The sequence below is a fragment of the Notothenia rossii genome (assembly GCF_949606895.1).
Source record: "Notothenia rossii genome assembly, chromosome: 7".
In the NCBI taxonomy this organism is placed as follows: domain Eukaryota; kingdom Metazoa; phylum Chordata; class Actinopteri; order Perciformes; family Nototheniidae; genus Notothenia; species Notothenia rossii.
Window position 1 is genome coordinate 62541971 of NC_136905.1, and position 13170 is coordinate 62555140.

General features: G+C 40.3%; 1 protein-coding gene across 3 annotated transcripts in view; it reads right to left on the reverse strand.

The window, feature by feature from the left end:
* LOC307047655 (leucine-rich repeat and fibronectin type-III domain-containing protein 2) overlaps positions 1–5801 on the reverse strand; it is a 178604-nt gene extending 172803 nt beyond the window's left edge. For all 3 annotated transcript variants that reach the window (XM_079694744.1, XM_079694743.1, XM_079694745.1), the window contains exon 1: positions 5258–5801. The gene's annotated coding sequence lies outside the window, so the exon portion shown is untranslated. The remainder of the gene's footprint in view (positions 1–5257) is intronic.
* Between the last annotated feature and the right edge of the window lie 7369 nt (positions 5802–13170).

Consider the following 13170-nt stretch of genomic DNA (forward strand, 5'->3'; position numbering starts at 1 on the left):
AGAAGGCGAGAGGGAATGCTGTCTGAGGTGCAGTTTGTCGGCCGCAGGTGCTTGACTACATCCGAGAGAGAAGAGAGGGATACAGGCTCAAAGTGGTCGAGGACAGCAGGGCACAGAAAAGGAGCAGAATCTGGGGTAGCATTAGTGTGGGCCAGCCTAAGAGCAGATACTTTTTCAATAAAAAATTTAAGAAACTTATCACAGAGAGTAGTCAATGGCACAATTGGAGAAACATCAAAGGGATTAATGATCGAGTTGAGGACATTAAAAAGAACCTGAGGTTTATGGCTGTTTTTGGAGATTAACAGAGAAATGTGCTCCGTTTTGGCTGCTTTGACTGCCGTCTGTTAGTCGGAAAGACAAGCACGAAGGATTTCTAAGGAGACATGGAGTTTATCCTTTTTCCATTTTCTCTCCGCAAGCACGTCTGAGAGCACGAAGAAAGGCTTAATAACAAGAGAATATGGCTACTGTTTCAAAATGAAACAATACTTTTAATAATGGATTTATGCCTCTTTGTAGTACTGCGAACAGCTGTGTTGCCTTTGTTCAAGCTTAAACATGGAATCAATGAGTAAAAGAAACAAACATCAATTGAAGATCCCTTAAAGAAAGGCAAGACTTGACCAATCAGATTTGCCTGTGTAGTACTTTAGGTTTATTTTGATGATCACACATTTTGCTACATTTCTTCCACCACTGCTTGAATTCATCGTGTTGTTGTGAGATATTGCACATGCAGTGAAAATTAAACAGTGTATTGAAAAGGCTTGAGGGGATATTCCGTTCCCACTCAGCTGGTGGGAAGCTCCGAGGTCCCACACTGGAGACTAAAGAGGCAGTCTACCCATTCCTTTTCATAACATCAATGTTTGAGGCCTTGTTTTTATTATTTAATAGGTTTCAGAATGCAGAGGTCATTGGTGCATTGTTGGTATGCAAGCGTCTCTCAGATTATCAGAATTTTGGAGCATTTGAATGCACCGTCTGGAATTACTTTTCAAAAGTATTGATACTTCCCTTGCATGCATTACCCTGCAAAAACAACCCAAGTTTCACCAAAAGCTACATTTTTTTTTAGCTCAAGCAAATTTCCAGTCCAACAGTTTGATTTTATGGTTTATTGATCAAATATGAGAGCAAAACAATTTGTAGCGACTTCAGGAACAAAACAAGTCACTGAACGGCTGAGGTCGGGCCGGGTTGACTTTGTCTGACGCGCATTGATAAAAAATGATCCAAAAATGCCTCGAACAGAATCTTAATTTAATGAAAATGATAAATGTATTATAACGTGTACATCCATACAAAACTGCAGTCAATAGAAAATACAGCGACCCGTTCACCCGCTCTCCCACACACATCTTATACGGGTGATTGTAAATCAGTACCGCACATACTTACGTGACCAAACTCACAATAGATAATAATATTATAAACAATTAACAAATGCAAAAATATAAACAATCAAAAACCTTGGTGAATGTAGCAGAAATCACCATTTGTGACACAATGGCTGTTAATTAAGTAATAATGTATTTAGCTAGAGGGGGTCATACATGCCATCAATGTAGGGTTTGGGTTAGGGTTAGGGTAATAAACAAGTTAACCTAAGATAATGTTGTTTTTCTGCCCTGGTTAGAAGAAGAAACAGGCAGAATAAGGAGTTCTCTAGGGCTGCATCTCACAACTATCTAACACAACCCTCAACAGGAGCCGGGGCCCCGCCCTAGCAGCTGATTCCTCTAAACGCTGCATGAAGTGTCATCTTCACTCTGCACATATGCTGCACTACAGCAGCTGGACTGTGGTAGCCAGGCGCACAAACAAAAGACCAACTCTGTGACAACGGGAGCACTGATTAAATTCATTAGGGAAATGTTTCCCTCTTATGCCGGGCAATTTGAGGTGCAGAAGCACATGGAAATGCCCGGCAGCTGCACTCCATTCCCAGGAAGCGCTATTCATTATTTTACAAACAGATCAAACGCATCTGACTGCCTGCATGTTCTCTCCTCCTTGCTTGTGTTTCAGATGTATTTATTTATTTTCCGTGCACATAGCTTGTTCTGCTGGTGAGTGAATGGAGCCATGAGGGAGAGTTTTCTGGAAAGGAACCAAGCCCAGTTTTTTTTTCGACTTGGAGACTTTCCACTTAATTTTTTGCTTAACTTCAATTGCCTCCAATCAAAGCTATTCCATGTGAATTACATTACATTGCATTTAGCTGACGCTTTTATCCAAAATGACTTAAAATAAGTGCATTCGACCAAGAAGATACAAACTTGAAGAAAATAGAGGGTTTCATAGAGCCAAAACATTTCAAGTGCTACTCAACTGGCGTTAGATAAGCCATAAGTGCTTTGTTAGTAATTATATCGCTCAGTGGAGTCGAAAGAGATGAATTTTCAGTCTGCGCCGGAAGATGTGTAAGCTATCTGCTGTCCTGATTTCAATGGGGAGCTCGTTCCACCATTTTGGAGCCAGGATAGCAAACCCACGTGTTTTTGCTGATGGGAACTTGGGTCCCCCTCGCAGTGCGGGTGCAGCGAGCCGTTTGGCTGATGCAGAGAGGATTGCACGTGCTGGGGTGTACAGTTTAACCATCTCCTGGATGTAGGAAGGGCCAGATCCATTCACAGCATGGTACGCAAGTACTAGTGTCTTGAAGTGGATTCTAGCAGTTACTGGAAGCCAGTGAAGTGAGCGGAGGAGCGGTGTGAGAAATTAATGAGAAATGAAGAGCAGTTGATCCCTTCTTTATTATTTCACTGTGTGTGGCGTTTAATAAAACAGTCCTCTGGTTTCCATTCCTCCCACCTCTCCCTTCTCATAATTTCCCTTGCAGAACGACAGCGCTCCAGCACTCTCCTTCGGTGTATGGCAGGCCTCTCCCCAAGGTAGATCTGGCCTACTTCTGAGTGCATCCTCAGCATCCATCTGCCTGTACCCGTAAATTGCGTTTGCTTGCGATCGCAGGTTATTTCATCCGTCAAGACAGGCCTATCAATTTCAGCAAGCATCTCGACAGAAGGCATTAACCCTCAAGCGTCATTCTGGCATCGAGCATTGACAGACAATAACTGCCAGGGATATCAACATATCAGATGGGCACTGCTGACGGTTGTGTTGTGACTGTTAGCAATGAGAAACTAAATACCACAATAATAATGATTTACATAGCTCGTCCTCGAGTAACAATATGTGATGCTAACAAAACTACTTCCTATGTAGCCAACAACCAACAGGTGATAGCGGTGAAGGACTTAGCTGAAATTCAAAACTATGTTAATTATTTCTAGAGCCAAAAACAGATAATTTTCAACGGCAGTCTTATTTCAAACTCTCAAAATACAAACCTCGTCAGTGCTCCTTAGTTTCTGATATTGAAGCACTGAGGCTGTTAACTAACTCTTATTCAAAGCCCATCTCCATCAGTATTAGAGTCAGAGCACTACATTCTTAGTAAGCGCAAGAAAGTATTCATCACAGATGTGCACTATCAGTGGTGTAACTTTGATTTATAATAGATCTTGTTCAAAACTGTATAGGCCGTGAAAATGTGGTTTTGGAATTATTTTTGAGTGACTGGGTCACACTCAGCACAGAATTTTCTTATGTATAAACGTTTCGATTATTTAATCTGATTACTTTATTTGAGATTAGTTTATTTGTGTTTTTGTCTGGTTTGATTTGGGTGTGGCCTTCTGAAGATCATTATATTATCAGGAAATATTTCCCTTAGGAGGTGATTGGAGCCAAAAGAGAACAAAAAGAGAAAACAAACTGGACGTACATTCAATAGGTGGACGAACGATAGTCGAAGTAAATATTAATTTGGCTCTGTTACTGCTGGATATGTAGATAAGAAACAGTTTGTTAAATAAACTTATGATAATATGTCAATGCTTCGTTTACAACTTTGATATTCTTCCCCCTAGTGACCAAAAAATGTATGATGTCCTTTATTGTTTTATGTTTCATGTGGAACCTATATGCTGCAGGTCTCCCTTGAAAAATAGATCTATGATCTCAATGGGACCAATCTGGATAAATAAAGGTTTGAAATTAAATGAAATGAAGGGGTTATTGCAGGTAATCATTTAAGGAAGTACTTCAATTTAACATTTCCAGAGTCAAATGCATTGGGTGACACCCCCTAAGAATAAACTGTGTATCATACTGTAAAGGCAAAACTAGAGAGGCTCTTTAATCTTCTTTTAGACGGGCTATTTTTTATCCATCCACAGACATTGAAGACTGGGTAGCGGATCCACTCACATACATTTCACAACAATACAAGGTAAATCCTGTATAGAGTGCTCTTTTCGGTGAGTCAGAACTATTCTAGAAACTCTTCAGTAAAATGCAGCGCTTTTATCTGAAAGTCTCACCTATTTTCAGACAATTCCTACACAGAGTGACACTTTAAGGGGAATAACATAGCAGCTATTCAAAAGTCGATAAATGCCCCATTGTGGGTGTCAAAGCCTCCCCTCCTACTTGCAGTTCCAGACTTCTCTGCACTGTCCATGGTGCTGAGCAGGCTTCTACCTCCACACTGCCATGCTAACACTTGTAATCCACAAGAGGGTGGTGATTACAGCGGGTGTTGGCTTTACACTTTCCCATGATGCCTCGAGGCGGCCATCGATCCCTTAACCAGACACACAAATGAAAACATTCTATTGGGACTGCTAGTTTAAAAAAAATCAGCACATAGAAGGACATAATTTTACCCTATTCTGTCTCACGCGAGTCCGCACAGACAACTTAAAAGGAGTTTTAATAAAGCTTCTGCGATCACAAAGGAACATTTTGGGAAGAGTAGGTTAATCTCTTCCTCTCCTCCTTTCTCCCTCTCTCTTTCTCACACACACACCCCTCCAAAAAAACACGCACGTTCATACACACCTTGGATTAGTATGCGTCGGGCACAACTATCCAAGCTCTCTTCATGATTCCCCTGCAACGGTGCGACCTTTTCCCCACTTATGTACATTTCAAAAATGCAAATAAATAAAATGTCCATAGCACTGTGCATTGTTACTTTCTCCGGATTAACTGTAATTGCAAGATAGAGCAAGCAATGTGTCCATAAACATAGGCTACTGCTTGTGCGTTAACAGCAACATAAACCAGAGCTTGTGGAAATATGTTGCATGGAAAATGTAAGCAGAATATCCAACACATAGAGAAACCACTAGTTTTAAATCTGAGCAGAAAATTCTCACACCCAATAAAGGCTATTCCTTACCTTTAGAGACGGACAAGTATCCATTGTTTGCCACCGCAGGCTCTGCTCGGAGTATTCTCTTTCCCCGGTTCGAGGCTACAGCCGCTCCCTTCCCATTCATCCACTAATTCCAGGAGACGAACTGCGAAACCAGCTGCCGAGCGAGCCGCATATCGCTTCTTCTTTCGCACTTCACAATTTGTTCGCCCCACCACCACCAGCAGTAAGCAAATGCTCTGAAAAACCTGCACTTATTTTTCGCCGGGAGCCAAGCTGCGACGAAGAGCTTCACAGAATATTTGTAGTTTCCCTCCTTCAAGTAAAAATAACTAGCTGGATGCTGTGAAGGGCTCGTGGATGTATTTCCAGTATTTCTTTCTTTAGAGAGGGAGAGAGAGTGCTGCTATATGGCACAGGCGTTGTTCTATATCCTCCCCGCGGTGCCGTACTTACTTGTCGTTGAAAACACACAATATGTCCCTTGCTTCTCTTTGGTGACTCCTAAAACGCACATCCAAGTCGGGGAAAAAATGGGGTTGAATATCCAAAAAGAAAGTTTGTGTTGTTAATAATTCAGGAGTTGTCCGAGAGCGAGTAGATAGTGAGGTGTGAAGTCTCTGCGCTAGAAAGACTGCAATGGAGCGGCGGATAACCCTAGATTGCACAAACACCATGAGGTATCACTGAGCCCACCGGGGAGAGGAGATAACGGGGTTGGAAGAAGCAGGTCAACTAGCGCACATTTACGCAAACAAACACGGGAGTGATTGTAGCGATGATGATGCGTAAAGGGCCACTTTGGCACGGTCCGCAGCGAGTGCAGGAGATTAAGGACCGACCACAGATTAGTGTGTGTTTAGCGGTGTTTAGCGTTCAGAGCAACAAAGTAGCCTATCAGGGCTGCAGGAAACACTGTCTTCTATTATGTGGCAGACCATTGGACAGGAAGTTGTTGTGCCATCTGTAAAAACTCCAAAACTGCTGCATGCATCCTGTTTGACCTTCAGAAACCAGGAACTCACTCCCAGTCGGAAGACATAGGGACAACAATTACATGATCATTAATCAGAAGCTATTAAATAGCTATTATTACTTACTGTGCATCTACTCAATACTTAAGTTCAATAAAGGGTATTTAAGTAATTCCATGTTTTGCCCCTTTATACTATCTAATAGGGAAATAGTATAGTGTAAAAATGGTAGTTTAAATCCACTATATTATTTAAGAGCCGTATTTAATAGTTTCTTTTTGGATTCTCTATTGATTGTTTTTAAATGTTTTATAGGTTTACAGTATAATATATAATGCACCCTTGATTTAAAATGTTTTTATTTGTTTGTTTGTTTTATTTTTGTATTTAATGAGATTTATTTGGTTAAATTACATTTCATTTATAAAGCCCAAAGTCACAAAACACATTTGTCTCAGTTGGCTTCACACATGAACAAGCATTATTGACAATGTACATACATATTAAAGATATGCCAAGAATATAATGAAATTACAAGATAGAATGACAAATTAAAATCAAATACATTTCCTTAAATGTAGGATCCAGGAGCATGTTCTAGGGAAGCCTGAAGCCAGCCCTAACTACACGCTTTATTGAAAAGGAAGGTCTTTAGCCTGCTCTTAAATGTGGGGACGCTCTCTGCCTCCCTAACCGTAACTGGACACTGGTTCTAAGAATAGGAGCTCGGTAAGTTAGAGCTCTGGTTCCTTATCCAGTTTGCAAACTCTAGGAACAACTCAAATGCAATACAGTATACATAACGATCATTCAAATCAATGTATAACAACATTTATAGCTACTATTTATTTCTAATGCCCCCAAGAGAACCCTATGTAAAGTAAGGAATCGAATACGGGGTTGTGAAAAAAACAGGAATGGCCATAAAGCATTGTTAGAACACCAAATAAAGGAAAACATGCCTTTTAAGGGGTCCAATCAAATAAATCCAAACTGACTTACCTTGGATTTGAGAAGAGTGGTGCTGCATTTATAACGCAACCGGAATTATAGCTTATACATCCGTGTTGTGTGCAACTTCAGAGAATTGATACAAAAGTAATGTTTAATTTTCTTTTGCTACTTCTGAAACATGTATAGCAGTCATAAAATCAGGAGGAGTAATGGAGTATTAAGCTTATAAGTCAAGAGTCTCAGTGCCTCCATTATCCCAAACACAACATTAAAAGGATTAAGGGTTAAAGTGATTTATTATTTCTGCACCAGAGTCCCATCCTTGCCCTGTGGAAAGTGCTTTAAAAGCATTCGGACCAAGTTATAGTGAGATAGAATTGCTGTGTTGGACAATTCATGACCTTAGTATTTGTAAAACCCTCAGTGTGCAGGAACACCTTCTTTATCAGTTGTTCCTCATTCACTCTGACTCAGCCTCCAAATAGCTCACAGCTAATGAATAACAATTACTCACATATTAGTTATTATTCTTTCAATGACAGTAATGCACCATACTGAGGTTATGCCATGCATACATGCATCCAGATTACATAGGTAGTTAGTCATAATTTTCAGATCTCGGGGAGATTGAAACCCATATGTTGTGCTGCCTTCCAGAAAACTCGGAGTACATTTGTTTACTAGTGGAGGACAGTTATTACTTTTTTTCAACCTCCAAGTAGGCCAGGTGCATGTCGCCAAACATGAACAAGAAAAAGGCTGAGCGTGCCAAAGTCACTTTTCAATGGAAATTGTACACACAATCGAGGTCTCAGCAGTGCAGGCTTGTAATTTCCTTAGCGGCAAGTTTAGCCCTAATCAACCCTTTAGCAGCGTAGATACATTTTAGGGATTGTTTTCTTTAGCCGGCTGCAAAATTGCTTTGGCTACATATCTTACGATACATTTTTTATTTTACGTATGTATTATTTGAATTGGATACAGGCGAATGTACTTTACGTTGCCTTTTAGTTGATTTACAATGTGTGTTTCCATTGTTCAAATTGCTAAGAAATGAATGGTAGATGGATATTCCTCCAGTTTTCAAGAATACACTGTCATGATATTGCCTTTTGTTGTTTTGTTTCCTGTTTTATTTTTGTCAAAATAGGATCCTCACGTCATTCTGGTTTCATGTCCTGTCTTTGTATGTTTTCCCGCCTTTTGGGGATTTTTCCCTTAGCCCTGATTTGATGCAGGGTGTAATCACCCTGCTGCCCTGTGTTTTTGGTAGGTAGCTACTCCAGCTGTGTCTTTTAATGTGATTAGTTTGGTGTCTTTATACCTGTGTGTCTCATATTCTTCTATTTTAGTCCTTTGTCAATGTTTGGACATAATAGCCTAACCCTCAGTTTCCTGGTTAGCTGTTTTTATACTAGCGTTACACATTTTTTAAACCTCACCTTTGTCATATATTTGTTCTGCTTTATATTCCCACTGCCTGAATAATCTCTGACAGAAACTCAGACTTTGACTGAAGTTGTATTTTACTTTATCTAGTAGGAGGCTGGGAATGTGAGTTCTGTGTTACCCTGAATGCAACATCATATTACTAGCTAACAACTATTGACACTTAACTGAAACTTTTGCAAGCTTTAGGTCTGTTACTTTTAAACTATCCTCAGGACTTCAACAACTTCATAACAGTTATTCAAGTATTCAATGTTTATAGCATTCAATACTAACGGTTTCTTTGTTTCAGCGTATGTAATAAGAATTCAGTAGTGTGGTAAAGTTGAACTTGCAAAAGCAAAAATACTTGAGCAAAATCCATCTGCCCCTAGAAAAGATTTCAACCTGTAATTCTGTTGGTGGTCCTAGAGTTATTATTTTTTTGTATGTGTTAATGAAACTATTTTTCAGTTGTTCAGGATATGGGACTATAAAGCAGTCATCTTTTTATTCTTTGCTGATTCTGATTTCCTCGGACTCCATTCAAAGTTAAAACCACTGACGTGTCTTTGTTAGTCTACGATCCTGTAGTGTTCTTGGATAGAAAATGATTTTCAGGAAGCTGTCTTGATGCTGTTGAGCTCTGCAGGTTGAGTGGAAGTCTCCCCATCCGTTCTACTTCCTCCCCCTCCCCTCAATGTCATTGATGCAGATGGTAGGTGACATAGCCGCTCTGCCTCTCTTGCCGACTGTGCCATTGATCTGTGTTTGCATCCTCTTTTAAAATACACAACATACAGTAACTTGCAATCTTACCACTTTATGTGCCTTTTAAAGGAACATACATTGTTAAAGATAAATCAATAAAATCTAACCAATATAAATGTGTCTGACTGAACTGAAAGAAATTTAACTTAGTTCAATAAGAGAAGCATGGTTAAGTTAAACCAGATGGAAGTGCCATGAAGTTAAATTAGTAGTTTAGCAAGCTATGTTGAGCTTTAAGCCAATATTTCCTAAAAGGGACACCATGTCTACATTTGCACTACATATTTTCACAATTTGGTAATATATTGCACCAAAAGCTCCCTTTTTTATGGGAACACGCACAGAGCCTGAGGAAGAAAACCTGTGTTATCAAAGCTTAGTTAAACAAAGACTGCAGCAGGTTAAGGTTAAACTACAGGGGTGTACCAGGAAGATGAGTAGGTTAGCGAGGTATGTTGGGACTTATTGGGCTATATTTGAATAATATATTATAGGGCCATATCGATACAAAACATGTCTGTGAAGTGTTTTGCTCAAAATGCCAAACAGATCCCCCAGTGTAGCCATGCCTCATACCCTTCTGTTTCAGCCTTGTTACAAAATTGCTGATTCTGGGTCCTTAGCTTTAAATGTAACCCGAGCTGCTGCTGGCCACACTCCTTCTGAGGGGCCCCTTCAATGTCACCAAAGTGACACCGAGCCTATATTTAACCTACGATTAACACCATATAGTCATTTATTGCCATCATTCCTTTTTGCATTGTTTGCAGCAACAGTTCTTTAGTTTTATCTGTAAAATGGCAGAATTAGTTGGTACGCAAATGGTCCATTTTGTAAGTTAGAAATTAAATGTGCCTAAAGCCTCCTTTTTTGTGGAAAAATGCACAGAGCCTTGAGTTCACTACGTAAGGGATAATGTGCCACATTCTCAACAAATAACGATATGACTCCCAATATTAATTTAAATGCTTTTATGGATTTAGAAAATGATTTTATTGATTTAAAAAATAGTTGTATTGACTTAAATTGACACGCATCCGCTAAGAAAAATAGTCCGTTGTTACCGTTTGAAAAACGTAGCAACGGCAGGAAGGCGGAGCTTTTTGATCACAGATTTTAAAACATTGTTGCTTGCTTTAAAAGTAGCACAATTCATTATGTCAAACCTTGGAAAGTATCTAGATATCCCTGCCCTAATGCCAAAGTAACTGGCAACTGAATATGTGTTTCCGTTTGATGTCTATGTCTGGACCGCTGCGTGAAAAGGAGGGTTTCAGCCCGTTACTTCTCCGCTGTTTTCTTGTCAGTTCGAAAAGCCAAACTGTATAGCCTACAGTTAAATTGAACTGACTTGTTTGTGCAGATGTGAGCGTCCTTAAAGAGCATCTTGCAGGTTGTTGTTTTTTCTATATTTATGCTTAAACATGCTTGAAAATTACAATTAAAAAAGTGAATGTAGGATTTGATACGTTTTACGAGACATAAGGGCAGGAATTCAGAGGGAAAGGAGCAATTTTGAGCTCTGCTCTTAAAAACAGCTTTTTTTTTAAGGTCATACGTCAAACGTGTCATATTACATCACACAGGGGACACATCTCCGCTCTCTGACCGCGGGTATAGTTAGTAGTTGCGTTGAGTTGAGCGGTTGTGTTTTAGTGAGCTGGTATTTCTCGGTAGTGTTGCATTGTATTTCACCATTTGTAATCATGGTGCAGTATTGTGTTTGTGCAGGTTGCACAAATACCAGCCTGTCAGGACATCGAGTCCACAATAAAAAGGACCGGAGCTAGCGTTCGTTCCTGGGTGCAATGTGCATCCACCTCCCTGCAGCACATACTCTCCACAGCTTTATCAGGAAACCGTATTACTTCTCTCTCTCCCCCCTTCGCTGCTCTCTCTCTCTCCCCTCCGGTACACGGCACCATAAGACGTAGTGTGGAGTTGCATTAGGTAACGCTGTGGTGGCTGTACTGCTCCAGCCGTCTCCTTTGTGTTTGTTTGTTTCCCCCTGTCTGTGTTGTTTGTGTGTGCGTGGTGGCTGTCACTCCTGGCTCCCGGCTCAACCTCCACTCACCTGCTGCAATCAGCTGTGCACCCTCCCCGACTACACACCTGCTTTCCATCAAGCCATTTACAACGGCATATCAACGGAGGCTTCACAACCTTTCTCCGCCAGATCGTCAAGTATCAGCCGTATCTCGCGTCTCTCCTCCGGTACACAGCACCGTGGTGTGGAGTTGCATTAGGTAACGCGAGATACGGCTGATACTTGCGCATTAGTTTCTGTTATGGATCAGTATCAACAGTCCTGCCAGTAACGTTACTATATTATCAATGCTACTTTAGTTATAGCCTGATATATGATAGCTAACTTCACAATGTTGTGATGTGACGTTAGCTAACATTCTGTAGCTAACGCCGGTCACTCACCAAGATAGCTGCACAGTTCTCCACTGGTTCTCCTCACACCACAGCTCAATTTTTCTCTGATGGCCGTTATTTCTTCTAATCCTTGGCTGCTCCTGGTCTCTTGGACGCCTAGCAGGCTCATAATTATAAGGTTGTGGTCCGTCATATGCATTTGAATATTCATGTTCAACTTCTTCTGTGTCTTCTGTGTCGAAACTAGCATTGGGATCCATGTTTATTAATACGTTACACCGGCCGCTCTCCCCCTTGTTTCCCCCATGTTACGTCACACGCGGGAGATCACGTGCCGAGGCTTTTTTATGCGGAAGTGAACATTTCTTACAAAAACGACGCCAGATGTCACTGTAGTGTATATTTCTGTATATTTTTTTGAAAATCTAGTGTATTCATCATTTTCTACACATTTATTCACAGGTGTCTTTAACCTGGAAGTTGCTCTTTAACAACGGTCAATAAGTCCTTGACAGCGGTCTGTCTGTTCTGGATTAACAACGTGTCATGTGTTCTGAATTGACCAATCAGAATCTAGTATTCAAGTAAGCCATGTAATAAAAGTTGATAACCACCATCATGATACCCTTTCAAAAGCAGTTTAAAGGCCCCTTTTCTGCTTTTTGGGGTTTTCCCTTTCCTGTAGTGTTTCAGGTTTTTGTGCATGTAAATGGTCTGCCAAGGCTAAAATCCCAAATATCACGCCAGAGGGAGTGAACATTTGCCTTTTAAATGTAAACTTACTTAAACAAAGACAGACATCGAGGATTTCTTTTGACCTTACACAATTAGGCAATTTTCTGTGAACACTCCTCCGCGTTAATTGCAGCAACAGTTCTGTTGATGTGATTGATGAATTTTTCGCATTAGAAGTGCAAAAGTTAAGTGAAATTAATTTCATTAAGGAACATGTACAGAGGTAATAGAACAGTGTTTACAAAACATTTTAATCACCAGCGTCATGACAACCATCTTTGATCGAGGCCTAAAAGCTCTGTAAAGTAAGCTAAGGCAAAGAAAGCCTGGCTCTGTCCAGGTCTGCATTACTCTTAAATTACACCTTTGATAAAGTGACATTTACATGAGTTTCAATGGTTAAACTACAGCTGCTGATGACATGGCACATTGAAACCCATCCTAAAGCTTTAACCACATCTAAGTGGATGACAGGGCAACAGCCCCATAAATGGTTTCAACAGTACACAGGCAGTATTTCAAACTTTGTGCTCATTTCCCAATGTTTTATGAGACTGGTAAAAGGCTAATAAACCATCCGTCTCTTTTTTCATTTTGACACACAGCTGCAGTTGTTGTGTCTCTTGTGCTCAGCCTTGCAGCTATGGAAATGTCATTATAATAATGATCCCAAAGAAGGCTTTTAGCTACAGT